The 21,545-nt window shown below is 39.4% G+C and overlaps 1 protein-coding gene and 1 pseudogene across 7 annotated transcripts in view; one reads left to right on the top strand and one right to left on the bottom strand.

Annotated features, from left to right (window-relative positions):
• Positions 1-21,545, bottom strand: part of NCKAP5 (NCK associated protein 5) — a 1,181,736-nt gene that overhangs the window by 268,838 nt on the left and 891,353 nt on the right. The gene's annotated exons all lie outside the window — the stretch shown is intronic.
• LOC136337966 (heterogeneous nuclear ribonucleoprotein A3-like) lies at positions 19,976-21,211 on the top strand (annotated as a pseudogene).

Below are 21,545 nucleotides of genomic sequence, written 5' to 3'. Positions count from 1 at the left end.
TCCTGGATATCTACCCCCCAAAACTCAAAAACATTGGTACGTAAAGACACTTGCACCCCCATGATCATTGCAGCATTGTTCACAGTGGCCAAGACATGGAAATGAGCAAAGTGTCCCTCGATAGAGGATTGGTCCATATATATAATGGAATACTACTCAGCCATAAGAAATGATATAGTGACATTTACAACAACATGGATGGACCATGAGAACATTATACTGAGTGAAATAAGTAAATCAGAAAAAACTAAGAACTATATGATTTCACACAAGGATGAGATATAAAACTGAGACTCATGGATAAAAGTGAAGTGGTTACCAGGGAAAGGTGGGCGGAGAGGGGCAGAGGAATAAAGAGGTACAAATCTGTATCACACAGAGGTGGGATATAAAACTGAGGATCATGGACATAGATAAAAGTGAAATTGGTTATACAGGGGAGGGTGTGGAGAAGAGGTGAGTAAAGAGGGACAAATATATATGGTGCTAGAAAATAATGTGATTTTGGGCAATGAGCACACAATATAATCAGCAGTTCAAATGCTACAGAGATGTTCATCTGAAACTTATGTACTCCTATTGATCAATGGCACCCCATTAAATTTGAATGGTGAAATAAAAATAAAAAGACATAAAGAAGATAAAAGAAAGAAATCAAAGGAGAAATAGGAAAAGTACAATCTCTAGCAGATGTATTATATACCTCCTGCAGTAGCACTTGGCAGCCCTAGGGAATTTCAGGGTTTATGTGAGATATAGAAACGTGTGTCAGTCATTAAAAAATGCTAAGTCTAGTTTATTTCCCACGCATCTTCCTCATGAGTAGGAAGCACCAGCAGAGGTGAAGAAACCACGCCTGTCTGTGTCTACCTTAGATACCTACAGTCAGGAAAGTTACCCTGTGGCCTGAGTGCCTCTTCTGGTTGTAGAGTAAGTTGTTGGAATCATTTTAAAATCCAAACAGCATGTGTGTTGTTCCTTCACTACTGACTACATACTGAGCTGTGTGCCCAACTAAGTGAACCACCATGGCCACTTTCTTCCCCTTACCACAATGGTCTTTATAAGAAAGGTTTTTTTAAAAATTTCATTTATTCATTATAGAGAAGTGGGTAGGGAGAGAGAGAGAGAAGAGGGAGGAGCAGGAAGCATCAACTCCCATATGTGCCTTGACCGGGCAAGCCCAGGGTTCCCATCCGGCGACCTCAGCGTTCCAGGTCATTCCTTTTCCACTGCGCCACCACAGGTCAAGCCCATAATGGGTTTTTTACTGGTATTTTTTCTTTTTAATTAAATTCCTGATGTTAAACCATGAAAGAAGCTTCACGCAATGCACTGATTCCTGTTCCGGCATCAGAGAGTTCAGTTTCACCACTCCTTAGCTCAGTGCCCTAGGGCGGGTGCCTTCTCTCTCCGAGGCTGCCTTTCCCTGCCTGAAGGTAACTGCATGCACTTCAGAGGAAGTGCCCTCTCTGCTGTCTCATACGGTAACCATTCTCAATTATTTTCCTTCCTTGACTATGTATTGAGTCAATGGGCTGACTGTACAAAAAGTTAGGCACATAAAAATGGGGTCTCCTTTTCTTTGAGGTTCTCGTAATAATGGTGGTGGGGTGGATAAGGGAAATGGGAAAGGGCAGAAGCTAGAAATTTAAAAAGTCTTTAGAAAATCATTGTGGAAATATTTGCTAATCATATTGATAAAGAGTTAATATCCAGAATATATATAAAGAACTTATATAACTAAACAACAATAAATATAGCTATATTTAAAAATGAGCAAAGGATTTGAATAGACATTTCTCTAAGGACTAACAAGCATATGAAAAGATGTTCCACATCATTACTCATTAAGGAAATGCAAATCAAAACACAATGAGATACCACCTCCTATCCATTAGAATGACTGCTATTAGAAGTGATGGGCAAACGACGCAATCAACAGTTGAAATGCTATAGAAATGTTTACCTAGGAACTATGTACTCTTATTGATCAATGTCACCTCATTAAAAAAAAAAACACACAGAAAATAAGTGCCGGCAAGAATGTAGGAAGAGACAGAGAGAAAGAACCCTGATTGTAATTTTTGGGCCATTAATGCAGCTATACAGGGAGTTATCTCTGAGCAAACACATTATCCTAAGGGCTCACGTCAGTTTCAGTAGAATTTTCTTCTATTTGCAACAAAGGGAGTTTTTCTTAATAGTACACTAAAGGAAAAAAGCATGTTCTAGGAAAAGGGAATTGTACATGCAAAAGCCCAGAGGCCGAGAGACCAAGGCCCGCTCTCTGTGCACAGTTCTGCGAGACCAGGGAGTAGGTGCGGGGAGAGGTACGGACCAGCCGGAATGGTTAAGAGCCAGCATTTTCTAACCTGGTGTCGCTCTGCCAGAACTGCTATGATAAAATGCAAATTTGATCTTAGAATTCCTCTGCCTTGCTGAAAATACTTTAATGACATCCCAGAGGTTTAGGATGAAGTTCAAACCCATTAACTTGGCACCCAAGGCTCTTGATGACCTGCCTGCTCCTTTTCTCTCTAGTTTCACCTCTCTCATTTGTCCCACTGGTACCCTGCACTCCAGATAAATAGAACTACTTAGAGTTTTCCAAACACACACACTGTTCATGCTTTTGTGCCTTTATATGACATGCATTATGTTTAATCCTCAAAAGGGCCCCACAAGGTGAGTATTACTGTCCCAATTCTTCAGCTGGGGTGAAAAAGGAATGTAGAGAATCTGCAGAATGTCAAAGTGATGTAGTCAATACAAGGTGCTGGGATTTAAATGTAGGTGCCTGACACCTGAGCTCTCTTCTCAGCCCTCACTCAGCTCAGATTTTTGGCTTCTTGTCCATAGATCTGTCTACTTCACAGCCTGGTCTTTCAATGGAATCAGTCAAATTTCAGAATGTCAGGCATGGGGGCTGAAGATGCTCACCAATCAATTCAACCACTTTGCTACTAAAACCAACACACTTGCATTTCCTTCACTTAGTTCACAAACACTTCTGAGTTTCTCCTTCATGTCAGGTCCGTCCCCAGGGGATGGCGCTGCAGGGTGAAGGAAGGCAGCCCCGGCCCTGGCCTTCAAGGTGCTTACAGTGACCTGCTCCTTAAACCTGACTCTTCTCAAGAAGACTCCCTGCCGACAGGTGAGAACAGATGCCTCTTGGTTTCCATCCAAACGTGGCACTCCGTCATGGCTGCTGCTCAGGGAACACCAGCAGGGGCATTATTTTCAGCCAATACCTATGAGCTATATCAGAAATTAATTGATTAGCTAAGTGGGAGAAGGTAGAAAATAGGCTGGGGATAAATCAATGAAAGGAATAGTGTGCTGTGTCTTATATAGCTGGGATCAATTGTGTTACAGCTCACTCCAAGTGGCTAATTTCAATCCAGCCTGCTTGGCTGGGGTCAGGAACAGGGCAAATCACTGATTTAATGATGTACAAAATTTTCTTTGCCTTATTTATACTCTATTTCTCACTAAGTTGAACATTTTTAATGGTGCCAGTTTTGTGTTATCACAAACTAGAAATGTTTACTTCTCTTCTAATTGGGACAAAACTGATCATCACTCAATAGACTCTTTGTGGAGAGTGAAATATGTATAATTAAAAAAAAGATAAAAAAAGAGACACCACAAATTAGCTACCAAGAATCCAATGGAAATAAAATAATACTTTTTGTTTGTTTTAAGGTCAAATCTTTAAAGGCACTATAAAAAATATAATAATTTTATAAATCTTACTTGGTAGAAAAAGATAATGAAATTAGAGTAACAAAAACAATGCAATAAAAATAACAAAGGGTTGTTGACAAATGGAAATTTAAAAGGGAAATTTTAATATCAAACAAGCACCTTTTTCAAACATGAAAATGTATCAGTCCTTTCTTCCCCACAAGAGCTGGAGGGTGCCTGAGAGAGGAGCATCCGGGTGTCAGCCTGAGTGAGTAGTGGCTGAGGAGTCACAGGCAATGAAGCAGCTGGCCCCAGAACCAGTGGGTGAGCAGTGCTTGCTGTACCACAGGGTTTGAAGAGAATGAAATGCTTGGGGATGCTTCCTTGGCCCGGTGACTTGTACACACTTCATCTGCTATTCGTGGTCAGGGGCTTTTTCTGGCCTGAAAATGTCATGCTACGCAGGAGACAGTCTATGAGCAGAAAAAAGCCATCATACCACCAAGGAAAAACACATTTTTTTTTTGTAACTGCAGTGGCCATTAAAAATGGACTCGTTTTTCTTGTACACTATACCCTAGGCCTATAAAATAGTTTCACACTCACAAAATGAGTGTATTTAAGTGAAAGTTTTGTGGCAACAGGCTAGCCAGAAGTTAGGATGACTTAAAAAATAGTAAATCTTTAAAAGGCCCCAAAGAAAATATAAAATGTTACTGAGAGTTCTCCTCTTCTGTGTTGTATGTGTTAATCATGTTTATTCAGTGGGTCACACTTTATGTGCAGCATGTCAAATCTTGAATACTTTAGGGATTATTTTTTATTTTTGGCTAAGCTTGGTGATTACATAAGTGTTAACCAGAGTAATTTATGAGGCAGGAAAACCCATGCCAAATCATGTTAAATTACATGGAAGCTGGAAAGGTCTAACAAGAATTGAAGAATTAATCTGAAAAAAAAAACCTGTAAAATATTTTTATTACAGATACAGAATTCAGAATGTGAGATAGATCAGGACAGACTTCTTTTTAAAGTATGGAGAAAAAGGATTTAATTTTACTTTACTTTTAATTTTCTTATTCTTCATTGAATTTATTGGGGTGATATTGGTTAATAAAATTATATAGGTCTCTGGTGTACTACTGTTCTATAATTGACTTGGGGTGGTTAGCACACTGAAATATACAGGTGATATATTCTAGAATGGAGATTTACTTTTAAAAAGAGGGGGAAAGATGGCCCCTTGAGATTTAGAATTATATTTCTTACAGCTCATGTCTCCACAGACACTGGCTATCTTAGACATAGCAGCTTTGTGCTACTTTTGAAGGGTAGTTTATTCTAGTCTAAAAGGTTTTATTACAGTTAACAAAGTGACTGCCAATAGTGACACAAATAGTTAGGGAATAAAAAGTTATAAAACTGAGATTTCCTGACTACCACATGTTATGGTCTTTTCACTAATATGCTAAACAAAGAAGTGTGTTCCATCACTAAGCAGTAAGCCACTGGGCCCACGAAGACAAGTTCATCTCCTGTGTTGCCTTTTCTCTTTCTCATGAAGAAGAGGCAAAGAGGTAAAGTCCTGCATGTTGATTTATAATTCTTCCCAGTTTCACCTGTAAAATATATTCACCTCTCCAAGTAGAAGCAGGATTTCTGATCCTTCCCTTCCCCTTCCCCTTTGCCACCTGCAATGCTTTGACCGTGGTTTTTTAACACAGTGTGCAGCAGCACGGGTATTGGTTAAGAGGTCAGAGTGCCTGGGGTCCAATTTCAGCTTCATCATTTATCAGCCGACTGATCTTGAGTAAATGACTTACCCTCTTTGTGCCTTGGTATCTCTATCTGTAAAATGATTGTAATAATACTATCCATCTCCTAGGGTTATTGTGAAGATTAGGTGGATTATTTATGAAGCTCTTACAGTGAGGCCTGGCACATGGGAAAGCATCATTTAAGTGTTCAATTAAAATAAGATGCTTGCTGAATGACCAAGTGTTTCTTTGCACCTATATGAATGAAGATTATTCGGCAATTGATGAAGTTTCCCCTAACCAAGACATGGTTTGAGAATTTGCTGAACTTTGAATAACTCTACCTCTTATTGAGATAAGCCAAAAGATAAATAATAGCTATGACACATATACCTATCTTATAAGGTGCTTCACAATTATTCATTACTTGCTCAAAAACTCCAGTGGGCACAGGGAGGAAGAGAAAAGTCATGTTAACATCTAAACCTCATTAAAGTTTCATCTTCTTTTAAAGTCTGGGAAGACCAGAGGAATTCCCTTTCCTCTGCCAGGCTTATACAAATATTTGAACATAACTGTTGAAGTAAATTAAATGGGATTTCCTAAATAGCTAAATGGCCCAGTAAGGGTGGAGGATGGCAGAGGATCATATTGACACAAATTATCAGGGTTGGGTATGAATTACAATGTCTGAGATGAAGCTGACATACTCTAACAAATAGACCCTTATCTTACTGGAACATTTTATTTGAAAAAAGATATAATATGCTATTGTTGACGTGAACATTATAAAAGTGATTTTTAATTTTTTGAAAAGAAAAATGAGCTGATGAAAAATCAACTTGAGGAAAATTATCCTCTTAAAAAAAAAAATATATATATATATATATATATATATATATATATATATATATATATATATAGCAATGATTACCAGTCTGGAAGGTGTAGTAAATGACAAAAAAAAAAAATGGCCACAAATTTTTCCCCATCTCTCTTTCTATATACATATCCATTGCAATAACTTTGCCATTTACCATTCTTGCAATAAAAACATGAGATCTACTTCCAACCACTGGAAACAAAACTAGGATAGTCTGGTGATTTTTTTCTTTTTACTAATAAAGAGTAGAAGTCAAGTCATGGGAATTCTGAGACTTGGACTCCACCGGGCCGTGCAGCTCCTGGCTCACTCTCTTGCATCACCATGGAAAGGAGCCCGCCTAGCCCACTGAAGAATGAAAAGTGATGATTCATCTCAGCTGAGGCCCTCCAGCCCCGATGGCTGACAGCTAACACCAGCACGAGATGTGTGACTGAGGCCCTCTTAGCTGCCAAACAACAGTAGCCACAGGAGTGACCCTTTGAAAGAACAGCAGGAAAACCATCTAGGCCAAATTGCTGGCCCACAGAGTTGTAAGCAAATAAAAAAGTTGTTATTTTAAGTCATCAAAAGTTTGGCTGTAGTTTGTTATGCTGCAATAGATAACTGATACATGGAGATTGGAAACTAATGGTTCTCAAAGCTCTTCGAATGAAATTGAAATTAAGGAACTGTAGAGATTCAAAATGAAGTGAGGAAGGAAAAACATGCAAAAACACTTCTGTTGTTTCTAACCAATGGCTGTTTGATATAAAATATTTTCAAAATTTACAATTAAATTGGAGAATTCCAGGCTCTCTGTGCAGATGTGATTGGTTTTACTTGATCTGTGCTTCCTGAACCAATAAAAAGGTATAAGATAAAATACAATATACAGTTTATATTTATTTCAATGTCTAGATGGCATTTGAGGAACATATTTCAGGAAAATAAAATGCATCAGATTTATTATGCTTATGAGAATATTTTTAAGCATTGTATGGAGGGGGAAAGTATCTACTAATGAATAAGTCCAAAGATCTCTTTTTTATTTGGCTAGGTCCAGTTCTGCAGGGACGTAGAGATCTGTGGAACTTTGCCCATGATTCTCAACACATACTCCTTTCAAAATAGATCATTTCCTTTGATTCCCCTCACGTTGTCCTCTCCAGTGCCCTACTTCTTCTTCCTACTAATGGTCACTGTGATGGTCTTGTGATGTTCTGACCTGGCTACCTGAATCACATTTCCCAGAATCCCCTTTGTTGTCATTTCAGAGTCACGGGAAAGACTCCTTTGAGATTTGGCAGGTGGAGACGAAGTGGCACCATATTGTAGCTCACATGTCATTACTGATCAGCAGCCTCGCCTTGTTGGAGTGAAGTGGCATGGGGTCTGCAAATAAATGCTGTGTCTTCTCTGGGTTCCTCCTGAGCCAGGTCTGTGTGCTCAGCTCTGTGACAAGGGGCCTTTCAAGGATGTCCTTGAAACCAAGTTCAGAAACAAGGATACACATTTCATTTCATTGTTGCGGGGTTTCAGCTCATGATTGTGGACACAGCCCGCCTGCGATATTGCCTCTGACACCTGCCGGGTACACTCCAAGCTCTAGTATCAGACACAAGACAGCCTTACAGAGACTGCTTAACCAGCTCCACTGCTGCGTAAGCCAAGTCCCTGTTATACATCTGCTGGTTCTGCTCCTCCAGTATGTTCATTACTTTGGCTATGATGAAAATAACAAAATTATCTCCAGTCACTTGATTAATTGATCCTCCACATCTGTGGAGAAAAATCAGAGTTCTCAAGAGACCACAGAAATGGCTTAGGAATTTAGGTGTGACAAATTATGAAGATGATGATAATAATGGGAAGATAACACATGCATAGCCCATATTATGTGTATGTTACCAATGCTAAGACTCATTTTATTCTACCAACAACCTCAGGAGACGGGTGCTATTATTTCATCTTCCTCTGCTTTGAGGCACAGAGATTAAATAACTTGCCAGTAAGTGGAAAAGTCAAGAATTAAACTCAATCATTCCGGCTCCAGAATATATGTACTGCGTACTCTTATATACTATTCTATGGCTTTAAAGCAACCTATAAGTAATGGTTTTCATCCTTTGATTACCTCGCCTTTTAGCAACATCTCAGGATGAAAAGTTAGCTGATGGTGGCACCTCAGGAAACTTCGGTTCTAGTCCTGATTTTTACCACTAACTAGCTGTGTGGTCCTAGACAAGCTAGGCTAAAATACTTATTTGTAAAAGAATCTCAGTGTTCTCATCCAACTTTAAAAGTTCACAATTCTTTAGTGTTAAAGATCTGAGACTAATGTTATAAGGTCTTTGAAGAAAAGCTGCTATCTCCAGTAGAATCAGGTAATAAAACCTGCAACTGTGTATCTGACTTCCTTGCATTTTCTGTCCAACATCAGCAATGTCAAAAACTCTTCTGTCCTTTTCATAGATGAGGGCCCTATTAATCACCTACTTGCACAGAACTGTGAATAGCCACATAAGAAATGCTATGCTTTCACTATAAATTGACTAAGAAAAACTATCATAACAGATTGATGTTTCTGTCTCTCTTTCTCCTTTCCTCCCTCTCTCTCTAAAAATCAATAAATTAAAAAAAAAAAAAGCCATGGCCAGATAGCTCAGTTGGTTAGAGCATCATCCCAATGCTCAGAGGTTACCAGTTTGATCCCTGGTCAGGGCACATACAGAAATAGATTGACCTTTCTGTCTCCTTTTTTATTTTTTTTTTATTTTTTATTTTTTATTTTTTTTTTTAAGTTGAAAATCAGAGACAGTGAGACAGACTCCTGCATGTGCCCGACCGGGACCCACCCAGCATGCCCACCAGGGGGCGATGCTCTGCCCATCTGGGGCACTGCTCTGTTGCAACCAGGGCCATTCTAGCACCTGAGGCAGAGGCCACAGAGCCATTCTCAGCACCCGGGCCAACTTTGCTCCAATGGAGCCTTGGCTGCGGGAGGGGAAGAGAGAGACAGAGAGGAAGGAGAGGGGGAGGGGTGGAGAAGCAGATGGGCACTTCTCCTGTGTGCCCTGGCTGGGAATCGAACCCAGGATCCTGCACGCCAGGCTGACGCTCTACCACTGAGCCAATTGGCCAGGGCTGCTATCTCTCTTCTTTCCTCTCTCTCTTAAAATCAATAAGTTAAGAAAAATCATGCTATGTTTGGTAATGCTTTTAAGTGAAGTTGATTTTATTAATCATAAGAACATCTGGGCCCTGGCTGGTTGGCTCACTGGTAGAGCCTGGTGTGAGGATGCCCCAGGTTTGATTCCTGGTCAGGGCATATAGGAGAAGCATCCATCTGCTTCTCTCCCTTCTCCCCTCCCCTTCCTTCTCTCTCCCTCTTCCTCTCTGGCAGCCATGGCTCACCTGGTTTAAGAGAGGTGGTCTAGGGCACTGAGGATGGCTCTGTGGCCTCTACCTCAGGTACTAAAAAAAAATGGCTCAGTTGCTGAGCAATGGAGCAGTGACCCCAGATGGGCAGAGTATCGCCTCCTAATGGGCTTGCCAGGTGGATCCGGGTCAGGGTGCATGTGGTAGTCTGTCTCTCTGCCTCCTCCCCCCCACTAAAAAAAAATAAAAGAAAAGAACATCTGAAGATGTTTGAAAAGCAAAAGTGAATATTCACTCTACAGGAAAAACTTTATGGGGTCATTGATCTATGAAATTCTTGCTATTTCCTTCTCAGTTCTTCCTGGGTTCTCTGTGCACATGCCAGACAGACAAGTTTTGGTGAGTTCCTCACTATTACTCATCTATTTTAATTTCATTCAACTTATTTTACAAATGTAACTATTCCCATGAAATATGTGTTAAAATCAAAAGGACAGTTTTATATGTCACCGTTTTATTCTCTTTAGACCTACTGCCTATTTCTTGTTGTTGCTGCTTGCCTTTTTGTTTTTAAACCTGCAGATCCTTGGTACTATAAATGTTTCTGACAGGAGTATCACTTTCTTCTCTTTTTGTTTTTTGTCTTCACCATCTTTCAGCAAAAGTTTTTCCCAAAATCTTTTAACTTTTAGCAGAAAAATAATACAGGGTATATGAAAGCAATTCAAAAAATTGAAAAATTGGCCCAAGAAGAGTAGGAGCTGACCATTTTTACAGGGCAGAGTGCAAATCAATGACCTTCAGAATCTGGTCAAACCTGTACTGAGCTAATGGATGTAAAGCAAAATGGTACTCTTGGAACTCACGAGAAGGGTTAAGGTGACATTGCACTTAGAAATGTAACAATTGCTAAACAGAAGACGGACATCACAGACACAACTTTGCTGGTTATATTTCTTGTGTCTGAGCCTATGTGGGGAAGGGTTTACTTTCTAAGAGGGGAAGACATATGCTATCACGTGTGTATTGTGACACTCCGGCACATGTCTTAGAACCCACCGCTTAAAGGACACACATTAAAGGAGAAGGTCATATAACCTATGCCTGGGAAGTTTCCATAACTCACTCTTAGCTTACTTCTAAGGGCAACATTGACGGGGATTAAAAGGGATGGAGAGAGGATGAAAGGTGCCAGGCATAGCTCAATACTACTTTCAGGAAAATCTTTCCTGATCCTCTACCCACGAGGGGAACCATCCTCAGTCTCTATTTTGTCACACTCTGCTATTATCCATGTCCTTATGTAGTGTCCTTCTCTCTCTCACCTGTTAGATTGTGATTGAGGGCAGGAACTGAGTCTCACTCATCGATTTGCTCAGTGTCTAGCATGGAACCTGACATATGGAAGTGCTTAGTGAATGGTAAATGGGATGAAATAAATCTCATTAGTTTACTATCAAAATCCAAATTTGAGGTAGGGATCCAAATGGAAATGTTTCCAAGTTTGTGTAACAATTATCAAACAGTGCCCTTCTCTGAGATTGATGATATAACTGCATTTAGTTGCATTTAAAGAAAAGGTAATAGTATTTATTCATTTGAAATATCATAAAAGGCAAAGGCAAAAAGCCTCCAATGTGGTCATAATCCCAGTTACAGAGATGTGTTGTAGAACTGTGCACCTGAAACCTGTATAAATGTTGTTAACCAGTATCGCCTGATAAATTCAATGAAAAAAAAATCTGCAACCCTAAAGAAATAACTTTTATCTGATCAAAATGTATGAGTTGCTTTTTTTGGCACCAAAATTTAAAGACAGACAGATGGTATTTAGGATTCACATATACATGCGGAGGCCAACCTCAATAGGGTGATTGTACCTAAGAAGTCAGGGAGTTTTGAATCTTAACTGAGGGGAATATGGGGGTGGAGGGGAGGGAGATACATTCAGTGGGACACTTGAATCTATGTAAACACAATAAATTAAAATCATTACTAAAAAAAGCTGATATGAAAATATATACATATATATTTTCCAAAAAAAATACATTTTCAGAGGAGAAACAATAATAAAAGAGCTACAATAACAGCTCTAATTAAACTGGAGATAGACACTGTGTAATTCTCAAAGAGCAGAGTAAACTGTGGAGGGCATGAGCTAATTGTCTATTCATTTGGCGTATTAGAAAGAAAGGGGCCTTTTGCCCAGTGTAGCCTGGTCTCTTCTCTACAATATCTTGCTTTTGAGGTCTTTGAAATTGCTATTTCAAATATAGTATACTAAGATTTGCTCTAATCTTAACTATGGAATTAAATGAGTCATTATAACTTTAAGTATAACTTATTGGCCAAGTCACGAATCTTACTCTTGGGACCAACATCTATCTATATTATAACAGAAAACAGACAGACGTACAGTTAAGTATTAGTTTCCTCTGGTGATGGCACACAGAAACTACGTAAAGTGTGAATGATTAAATATGGTAACAATCACTATATGGAAAGTTGTTCTTTAAAAGTTAAACAATGACCTCAAACTAAAACTGAACTTTAGAAATCAAAGTTAAAGGAAAAATATCTTTTAAATTAATTTATTTTACCTCATTTATTAAAGCATATACTTTTAATGGACATTTGTTAAAGACCTTTTTGATGTCAGACAAGAGTAATCACTTCTGAGACCCACAAACAAGGATTCACACAAGGTACATAACGTAATAGACTATCTCTAAGGCCCTCTGTAATCTAGTCTAGCGTGGACAACTCTGTCGCTGTCTACACAACATTCATTTCATCTCTCGCTTGTAAATATATAGAAATCCTAAGATTGGTCAGTATTTATCTACTTCTCAGGGTGAGGTACCCTAATTTGTGTTACCTAATTAGGATTACATCATCCCCCTTGTCATAGTATTGCAGGAATAAAACAGTCAGTACATGGCTTTTCTCTGGCCACAGAGAGTGGTTCAAGAAAGAGTATATAACTGAGTTTAGGTCCAGAAAGTGGAGGCTCCCTGGGAACTTTTGTAAAAGACAGTTTGTATTTTTAGGGACTACTGTGAGAAATATTTTTGGTGACACATTGAGTGGATATAAAACTCAGATCTGTTACAACCATTTATCCACATCTTAGAATGATACAACACATGAAAAGAACAAACACAATAAAATATATAGAAATATGGAGCCTGAGCCTTCATCAAGTGGGGGCAAAAGCCCAACCTATTTCTGGACTCCTCTAACTCATAGCAGCTTCAATTGAGTTTTCTGTTACTTGCAGCTGAGTGCATTCTAGTTTTAATAACTGTAATAGGAACTGTATTGTCAGAGCCGATTTCTGAAAAAGGAATATAATTTCAACAAATGAATAGTAGAGATGAAAGTTTGGAGATCCCTTGCCAGGGTCAGAAAATTGCAGGAGCAAAAGCAAACAGGTGTGAAAACACGCAGCATTCTCAGGAACAAGCAGCTCTCATGACACTACAGGGGAAAGGTGAAGCCGAAAGGCAGGTCAGTGTGGTTATCAGCCTTTTGGAACGCCAACTCCGGTGGCAGAGGGCATGTGGAACAGAGAGAAAAAGCTACATACAGATGGCTGTTACAGTAATCTAAAAAAGAGATAATCAAGGCCCTCATTTGCACATTGGCAGGGAAGACAGAGAAGAGAGAATGAGTTCAAAGTCTATGTCAATGACAGAATATACATCACTGGTGTCGCACGCCATAAGAGGAAAAGAGAGAGTAAAAACTGGACTGCGAAGTCCCACTCTTGAGACATTTGGTAAAGGCCAATGCCTTACCATTAATCAGGAACAAGAATTCAGGCAGCAGAGTAAGTTAAACCCTCTTAAATCATTTTTGGAATATGTTTTATATAATTGTTTAGAAAGACAGTTATAAAAACAACATATATACAAAAGAACAGGAAATCTGATAAATGATGGTACATTTACTGAATAAGTAAAACAAGATGCAGTGGTTTACTATTTTCCTGTGGGTGTCTCACTTGATTGATAATACCTTCATGCCAGACACATCTGTACAATAAAGACCCCCCTCTCTGTGGTTGCAGCAGTGTGGTGGGTTACATGTTCATTTCAACATCACCTCTTTCTCCACCACTAATTGATCCCTCGGCATCCTACAGTTGAGAACTGTAATAGAAGGGAATGTCAAAAAAAAAATACCTCAGACTTGGGGAAAAATAAAAAAGCATTGTTCTGATGTTACCCTAGTTTTAGAAATTAAGAAAAATATAAATATACATAAAAAACAGATAAACACAAATATGTTTATATTCATTAGCTCTGGGTGGCAAGATCTGGAGTATTTTTAAGCTTTATTCTAAATTTTACTTTTCAATTACAGGTGGAATTCAGTATTATTTAGTATTAGTTTAAGGTAGATTAGTATTAGATAAGTGGGTAGAAAGCTACATAATTATGAAGTGATCTCCCTGATAATTCAAGTACCAATCTGTCACCATACGAAGTTACTACAATATTATTGATTATATTGCCTATGCTGCATGTACTTTATACCCCCATGGCTACTTTGTAACTACCACTTTGTATTTAATGCCTTCACCTTTCACCCAGGCCCCAATTCCCCTCCTATCTTGCAACCATGGGTTTATTCTCTATATTCATGAGTCTATTTCTGTTTTGTTTACTTTTGTTCTTTAGCTTCCACATATAAGTGAAATCATATGCCATTTGTATTTCTCTGACTTACTTTATTTAGCATACTACCCTCTAATTCCATCCATGTTTTCACAGCTGGTAAAAATTTCATTCTTTTTTTGTGGCTTAGTAATATTACACTGATTAAATGTACCACTTTTTCTTTATCCAAATATCTACTGATGGGCACTTGGGTTGTTCCAAATATCTTGACTGTATGTATCTTTCTGAATTACTGTTTTTCTGGATAAATACCCATCAGTGAAACTGCTGGGTCATATGATAGTTCTATTTTTAATTTTTCTGAGGAACCTCCATACTGTTTTCCAAATTGCATTCCCACCAACAGATCATAAGGGTTATCTTTTCTCCACACCCTTGCCAATACTTGTTGTTACTGATTTATTGATAATAGCTATGCTGACAAGTGTGATATGATATCTCATTGTGGTTTTTATTTGCATTTCTCTGATGATTGGTGACATTGAGCATCTTTTCATATGTCTATTAGCCATCTGTATGTCCTCTTTACAGAAGTGTCTATTCAGATCCTCTGCCCATTTTTTAATTGGATTTGTGTGTGTGTATGTGTGTGTGTGTGTGTGTGTGTGTGTGTGTTGAGTCATATGAGTTCTTTATAAATTTTGGATATTAAGCCCTTATCAGATGTAGCATTGGCAAATAACTTCTCCCATTAAGTAGGCTGTCTTTTCATTTTGTTTATGGTTTTATTTGCTATGCAAAACTTTTTAGTTTGATGTAGTCCCATTTGCTTATTTTTTTTTCTTTTGTTTCCCTTGCCTGAGGAAAGGGATCAGAAAAAATATTGCTAAGAAAAATGTCAGAAAGTTTACTGCCTATGTTTTCTTCTAGGAGTTTTATGATTTTGGGTCTTACATTTAAATTTTTAATCTACTTTGTTTTTTCTTATATATGATGTAAGAAGGTAATCTAGTTTCATTTTTTTTATATATCTTTCCAATTTTCCTAACACCATGTATTGAACAGACTGTTTTTACCCCACTATATGTTATTGATTCCTTTGTCATATATTAATCAAACATAAAGGCATAGGTTTATTTCTGAGTTTTCTATTCTGTTGCATTGATTTATAGTGTGTGTCTGTTCTTATGCCAGCACCATGCTGTTTTGATTATGATAGCCTTGCAGTATAGTTTGATATCAGGTGGCATGATTCCTCCAACTTTATTCTTCTTTCTCAACATGGCTGTAGTTTTGGGGAACTTTTATTGGTTTCATATAAACTTTTTGATTATTGTTCTAGTTTCATAAAAAAACCCACTATTGATATTTGGATAAAGACTGCATTTAATGTGTAGAGTACTTTGTGTAGTATAAATTTTTTAAGCATGTTAATTCTTCCTATCCATGAGCACAATAGTGCTTCCATTTTCTGCATCTTCTTCAATGTCTTATAATTTTCTGAGTACAGGTCTTATACCTCCTTGTTTAAAGTTATTTCTAGGTATGATATTATTTTTTGATGCAATTTTAAATAGGATTGTTTTCTTAATTTCTCTTTCTGTTCGTGCTGTATTTTTTCTTTTACATCTTTATTGTTTCTATTTTATTTTCCTAGAATATCTGTGTATCAATTCCATAATTTTAAAGGGTCTTGCCTGTGTTGGCTTCCCCGAAGCAGAGAATGGTCTGCAGTGTGTGTGGAGGTGATCTAGTAGGAAGAGTCCTTAGGAGGAGCCAGCAGGTGAGTAGGAAAGTGGAAGTGATCAAAGAAGGGGTCCAAGCAAGGGTGGACTATCAGACACAGTCCCTTTGAGGGTAACTCAAGGTCAACCCCTCAAAGTAAAAAGAACTGGAGACTTTACTACCCTTCCCACTGCCCTTCACTGGTTAAGGGCTCCCCCAGTGCAGGTGCAAATGGTTCTCCTTGCAGGTAGGAAAACTAGGGCAGTTTGCTCACCAAGAGACACAGCTGCTGGTTGTTCAGGTGTGCAGGAAAATGGCAAAGGGGTCTGAAGGAATACAGTCTGCTACAGGTACTCATACTACAAAGCCCTTACTGTTTTATTTCAAGAATATGAAAGCCTTCATTTTGATGACTATGTGCACCATATTAAAAATGTTCAGTGTTGATAAAAAAAGAGAACTAAATAATAATGTAATTATTGGATCAGCACTTCTTTCTGTAAAGAGAGACTTGAAAAGTCTTGCATTCTAAAATTAGTATGTTAGAAATGAGAAGCATAGGATATAAAACCTTGATGACACTGGGGACACCAAATGGTGACTGCTGTTTGTTGTCAGAGAGCCAAGAGGACTGAAGTTTGGGGAGAGCTATCTTCCTTCCTGACAGCAACAGACCAGACTGTTAAAAACCTTTGCAAAAATCAATGGTGGTCTGAATTATTCAATTTGTGTAGAACAGCTAGAGTGGAATGTAAACTATTTGGCTTCCACCAATATATTTGGGGTTGGCATCTATTAGGAATTTCCAAATTAAATACTCCCAAAGGAGGAAGAGAGAATGTCAGATTTGAGAGAATTAGCCAAGCAAAAGGCCCTAGTACAAACTCTAATGTTTTTCCATATTTGCTAATACAAAGAGCAAACCCACTGGCACATTATATGTTGGTAAGATCCTGGGTTGCTTGCTATGTTTCAACGGGGACTAGAATAGGCTATTTCATCTCCCGAACTTTGAAGCTATCTTCTCTCTGTGTCTTTTGCTTAGAGAGAGAGAGAGAGAGAGAGAGAGAGAGAGAGAGAGAGAGAGAGGAGAAACATTAACTTGTAGTTGTGTCACCTCAATTGTTCATTGATTGCTTCTCATACATGCCTTGAACAGGGGGTTCTAACCCAGCCAGTGACCCCTTGCTCAAGCCAGCGACCTTGGGCTCAAGCCAGTGACCCTGGGCTTCAAGTCAGTGACTGTTGGGCTCAAGCCAGTGACCAGGAATCATTGTAATGATTCCAAACTCAAGCTGGTGACCCCTCATTCAAGCTGGTAAGCCTACACTCAAGCCAGATGAGCCTGCGCTCAGGCTGGTGAGCTTGGGATTTCAAACCTGGGTCCTCAGTGTCTCAGGATGGCTCCCACTGCGCCATCACCTGTTCCGGCTCTGCTCTCTTTTCAATAAGTGGTCTACACACTAAACATTTCGAAAGGCACATCTTTCTCCAATCCCGGAAAGCCCAAGCATAGGTCTGTTAGGTGGTGCCATGGTGGCATAATTTAAGGTATGGGAAAATAGGCTGGGAAAGTCCCGTTTATCCTCAAATAGCTTCCCTTCACTGACCTCTCAGCCATGGAGAATAGATTAAGATTGGCCATTTCAGGAATCAGAGGCAACAGTGGAAAGCAAAGATGGATGGAGTCTCAGGGATTTTTACCCAAGGTGGAAGGGACTTATGAATAGACTTCAGGAGTTCTGGGACCCATACAATTATCTGAGAAATACTGCAAGTATACACATGACTGCATTTTCAGCTAAAATAACCCAGGGCTTTCATTATGTTTTCAAAGTAATCTGTGACCCATGAAAAGTTAAGGAGCTCAGGAGTAAGTCAGAGGAGCTGAATTTTCTATGCCTGATTGGCTCCTAACAAGCCAGGTGATCTCACTTGGAGACTTCCTCTCCCCCAGCTTAGGACTGGGAAATTTCTGAGGCCTCTGCCTAGTTAAAGGCTCAGTGCTACAGCATGTCTTTTTGTATAGAGGCCAATGGCTCTCCTTTGCGAAGACTGCAGAGGGGAGCATCCAAATACTTCTTTTGTACCTGCTTCTTATGAATCTCTCTGACAGCTTAGGGAATAGTAATAAATTAAAACAACATTAAAAGGAGAAAAGCAGAGGAAGAGGAGGGAGGGCAAGGGGGAGGAAGAGATGGTGGAAAGGAAAGGGTAGAAGGAGGGCAGGAAGAAGGAAAGAGAGGGTAGGGAGCAGGAGAGATGACATTCACTCACAAAGGAGTGCCTATACAGCAAAGCTAAACAGAACTGACACAAGGTGGTTTTAAGGCCAGACCTTTGCCCTTCCTTATGCCCTCTCACTTCTTCCAAGTATCACAGCAGCATACACATCTTTTTAAAGTTCAATTTTAGACCCTGGCCAACTGGTTCAGTGGTAGAGCGTCGGCCTGGTGTGGAAGTCCCAGATTTGATTCCCTGTCAGGGCACACAGGAGAAGTGACCATCTGTTTCCCCCACCCTCTTTCATCTCCTGCAGCCATGGCTTGATTCAAGCAAGTTGGCTGCCAGTGCTGAGGATGGCTCCATGGCCTCGCCTCAGGTGCTAAAATAGCTTGGTTGCTGAGGTGGCCCCAAATGGGCAGAGCATCACCCTGTAGGGGGTTTGCAGGTGGATCCCGATCAGGGTGCATGCAGGGGTCTGGCTCCGCCTCCCTGCCTCTCAGTAATAATAATAATAAAAGATCAGTTTTAATTTTCAATAAAGCTAAAACAGGAGGCAGGGGAATTATTGTACATACATGTGCATAGTCTCTTTTATTTTTAGATTTTAAATGACCAAATCATCATGTCCTCCAACGAGGGATAAAATACAGTACACGAAGAATTTTTACAAGCTTCCTCATTTGCTTAATAGTGACATTGTGGGAAAATAACCTTTAAAAGACACTTAAGCATTTGACTTTTGATCCTAAGTCTTCTCCCCACAGCAAAGTTTATTAAAACTAAATACTTCTTGACATTATAAATTAGGAAAACTGAGAGAACAGTTCACCCTAATTGGGAGCCTGGGCTTGGCATTCTACAAAATAGATAACTACAACTATCACAATGCAGTTTATTGAAAATTTTATTGAGTCTCAGTCATGCATCAATAATAGAACTGCCACTCATTAATTAAACTTGAGTAAGGAAAGTCAGTCTCAACAACTTCAGTGATCTCTGTAGACTGAAATCAGCCTTCTTTCATTCACAGATGTGCTTTCCTCATTAATGGGGTGAAAGATCACACAAGGAGGGGGAGGAGGAGGGGCAGGGAAAATCTTTTCCACTTTTCTTTAGTGTCTTGACTGCTGACTTAGCACTCATTCATCACCCCTATTGGTCATTCCCCTGAAAGAACTGAATTTCTGCAAGAGCATTGCAGGCCCATTCTTACTTCCTGTGCATCTAATGTGCTAGGCCTAATCTCATGGGTTTATTTATAGGAAGAGGCCAAATGGGGGCTGAGACTGTCACAGCACATGTTCTGGTCACCCTTAGAGTTCTGAGAGTATGGGACCATTGCTGCACTACTAGACTTTCATAAGGTTTTTATACTTTCAACATATCAAATAGAAATACCTGGAATTAAGATCTGTAAATGCTGGCTAAACCTCATCTTTCAGGAACAGAAGGTGAAGTAGAAACAAAGTAACTGAAAAATGAGCAACAATCTGAATGTTTAATAACAGAGTAATATGAGGACATAGCACTGACAGGATACTATTCAGCCTTTAAAATGAGTTATAAAAAGAACCTATGATTATGATGGATTCTTATGATTAACTGTTAAATTTTAAGAAGTAAGCAGTAAAATTTTATATCTCTGTCTTCAAAGATCTGAGTCTGTAATCATACCACATGATTACAATCAAGAAAATTGTGCAGGAAGAGGCGAGTCTGGTCTCAAAATGGAGGGCCATGATTTGAAGGAACCAGGGCAGTTGAGAAAACTGTTTATTGTTGGTCTGAGCTTTGAAACTACAGATGACAGCTTAAGAGAACATTTTGAGAAATGGGGCACACTCACAGATTGTGTGGTGAGGAGAGACCCTCCAACAAAATGTCCCCGGGGATTTGGTTTTGTGACTTACTCTTGTGTTGAAGAAGTGGATGCAGCGATGTGTGCTTGACCACATGAGGTTGATGGGTGTGTAGTGGAACCAAACACAGCTGTCTCTGGAGAGGGTTCTGTAAAGCCTGGTGCCCGTCTACCAGTGAAGACAACTTTTGTTGGTGGCATTAAAGAAGATACAGAAGAATATAATTTGAGAGACTACTTTGAAAAGTATGGCAAGATTGAAACCATAGAAGTTATGGAAGACAGGCAGGGTGGGAAAAAAGAGGATTTGCGTTTGTAACACTTGATGATCATGATACAGTTGATAAAATTGTTGTTCAGAAATACCACACTATTAATGGGCATAATTGTGAAGTGGAAAAGACCCTTTCTAAACAAGAAATGCAGTCTGCTGGAACACAAAGTGGCTGTGGAGGTGGATCTGGCAACTTGATGGGTCGGGGAGGAAACTCTGGTGGTGGTGGAGGTAATTTTGGCTGTGGTGAAAACTCTGGTGGAAGAGGAGGCTGTGGAGGTGGCAGAGGCAGTTATGGAGGAGGTGATGGTGGATATAATGGGTTTGGAGGTGATGGCGGGAACTACGGCAGTGGTCCTGGGTATAGCAGCAGTAGAGGAGGCTGTGGTGGTGGTCGTGGTGGACCAGGATATGGAAACCAAGGTGGTGGATATGGTGGTTACAATGAAGGGGAAATTTTGGCAGTAACTATGGTGGTGGGAACTATAATGATTTTGGAAACTACAGTGGACAACAGCAATCAAATTATGGACCCATGAAAGAGGGCGGTTTTGGTGGAAGAAGCTCGGGCAGTCCCTATGGTGGTGGTTATGGATCTGGTGGTGGTGGAAGTGGTAGATATGGTAGCAGAAGGTTCTAAAAACTCAAGAAAAGGGCTACACTTCTTAGCAGGAGAGAGAGCAAGGAGTTGTCAGGAAAGCTGCAGGTTACTTTGAGGCAGTCACCCCAAATGCATGAGAGGAACTGTAAGAACCTGCCACAGAAGGAATGATGACCCACAGTCAGAAAAGTTACTGCAGCTTAAACAGGAAACCCTTCTGTTCAGGACTGTCATAGCCACCATTTGCAAGAAGTACAGCTATTGATAAATGCAATGTAGTGTCAATTAGATGTACATTCCTGAGGTCTTTGATCTGTTGTAGCTTTGTCTTTTTCTTTTCATTACATCAGGTATATTGCCCTGTAAATTGTAGTAGTGGTACCAGGAATAAAAAGTTAAGAAATTTTTAACTTTTCAATATTGTATAGTTCAGGTTTTCTACATTTTAGTACAGAAACTTTAACAAAATGCAGTTTGGAAGGTGTTTCCTTGTGAGTTAACGAGTAAAGAAGATCATTGTTAATCACTATTTTGTATGACTTTTGC

Source organism: Saccopteryx bilineata, chromosome 5 (genome assembly GCF_036850765.1).
Source record: "Saccopteryx bilineata isolate mSacBil1 chromosome 5, mSacBil1_pri_phased_curated, whole genome shotgun sequence".
Classification (NCBI taxonomy): Eukaryota; Metazoa; Chordata; class Mammalia; order Chiroptera; family Emballonuridae; genus Saccopteryx; species Saccopteryx bilineata.
This window is presented reverse-complemented; position numbering and strand designations above follow the sequence as displayed.